Below are 2,425 nucleotides of genomic sequence, written 5' to 3'. Positions count from 1 at the left end.
GTGTGTGTGTGTGTGTGTGTGTGTGTTGTGTGTGTGTGTGTGTGTGCATGTGTGTGCGTGTGTGTGTGTGCTTGTGTGTGCGTGATAGTCATTGGGAATTAGCGGGTGCAAATGTACATGCGTCACCTCCTTCAGCTCCTCCATGGCAGGGGAGGGTGGCTTTGCATGGGGCTTTAGCCCGTCACCAGGGCGTAACTGTCAACCAAAGCCAGCCTTCGAGCAACTCTTCGGGGGCTGCTTTCACTTAACGCTCCCTCTCCAACTTGCACCTTCTCTCCTCCATCTCTATGCTTTAGAAAAAAAATATATACAGGAGAAAAATACAAGTAAATAACTTCTCTCCCTCCACTACCTCTGATCTGGGATCAGCCAGACCCGGGACCTGCGATAGGTGTCAGGGGGCCATTAACCTGGAGCAGGTCTTATCATATTCGTCAAGCAGATCCCAGATAAGATTTATCTCTGTTTTTATCAGATCGGAGGCTTTAGGAGAGCCACCTGACATGTCAGCTTGTATGGAAATGTGACAGAGGGAGTGTGATTGGCAGACACACACTCTTGCGCGTTGCACACACACACAGAAACGCACACACACACACACCACCAAAGCCAACACACACACGCACACACACACACACACACACAAACACACACACACACACACACACATACATACACACACACACACCATCAAAGCCACCACAAAGACACACACACACACACACACACACACACACACACACACACACATACCAAAGCCACCACACACACACACAAACACATTCGCTTAAACACTGTACGCACCCCTTAAATGCTTTAACGCCAGTCACCGGCCGTCAGTTGGACTGGTTTGATGGGGTTGTCAGATTTGATAAGCCAATCAAACGCGAGTTCTCCTACACCTGACCTTTCAGGGCTCTAAGCTGAAAATAAATTGAATAAAAAAAGAGCCAAAAAATAAAGTTATTGTTTTCTATGTGCTGACATAAGCACACATGATGCAAAATGTATGCATTGCCGTATTGTTGTTGCATTTTAACGTTGTAATAATGGATTGTATGATTGTGGTGTTACGCATTATCAGCTTTTTAATTGCAAGATAATAAACATTTTATAATTTTATGTCCAGGCTGATTTATTTAAACCCTACTAGATTATTAGGGAATACCAATGAAATTTGCTATCTTGCCAAATCAAACAAACTCAAAATAATAAACTCAAAAAATTATACCACCATGTGTCGTAAAACCAAATCCGGGCTGAGATCCACTTATTTCTATTCATGGAGCGACTCCGCTTGAATGACCTTTGACCCCGGCCGTGACCCTCCCAGCTGGTAGGCCAGGCATGCTCCCAGCCGCCTAATGAATTATTGCTGAATCATCACGGTCACCGGTGAGCAATCAACCTGACACATTGGGCCCGAGACACAACACTGTGGTGTCCTAATCCAGCCATTTACCGCCAGCCCCTCTGTCCTCCACAATACCCACCATACCCATCGCTTATTTATACCGACCACCAACAACCGACCAAGCACATGACGTACAGAAAGAAAAGACAACGGAAATAAATGTTAGCGCCTATGTTTAAGAGGGTCGTACGCTAATGAGAGGCCGCTGCTGTGGCCCAAAAACACAGCTATATACTCCAAGACATAGGCCTTCATCATCGGGGTGCAACAGCTGGAGCTCATTAAGTTAATCATGGGTCTGAAGGCATACAAGCACCCATAATTAACATCATGAGGTGCACCTGTGTTCGGCCCTACCATTACAGCTCTTGTGTTCGCCCCTACTATTACAGCTCTGTGCCAAAAGGCCTGTTTTTATAATACAATTAATAAAATGAAAGAAGTAAGACACAAGAGACTTTTCTTTCGCAACATCAAGTGGTATCGTAAAACACACCAACCAATTAATGCAGACCTTTCAAACAGTATATGGATCATGGATTTAATCTCTTTGTAAAACTTTTAATTGTGTTATTTTTTTCCTGAAATTCAATTAAAAGAAACATTTTTTTATATTAATTATAAACAACAAACTCAACAAAATTATAGCATAGAGCTACATTCCCATACAGTGACTCGATGAGCTGCCCTTTTTAAACCATTAGAATTAGGCCTACTAACTAATGCATACTTACATTGCGCGATAGCAGCTTTTGATTGCTCCACTTTGTTTTGATTCAATTGTTTTAATTGAGTCACATGGGTCTCACGCATTCAGATGGCGATGTTTATTAATGTTAATGCGTTCGCTGAGTTCTGTTTATAAGGAGCAAGCTCAATTAGCTTATTAGCCTACTTATTACGCTAGCAAAAGATGCAAGACGTATCTTTGCTAGTTCGCAAAGCACAACTCTAAACTTAAACACATCTCTTTCCATTTTAACGTTTACAACTGTCGTTGAAACATCCAGC

The sequence above is a fragment of the Pollachius pollachius genome (genome assembly GCF_949987615.1).
Source record: "Pollachius pollachius genome assembly, chromosome: 17".
Taxonomy (NCBI): Eukaryota; Metazoa; Chordata; class Actinopteri; order Gadiformes; family Gadidae; genus Pollachius; species Pollachius pollachius.
Note: the sequence above shows the minus strand (reverse complement) of the source record.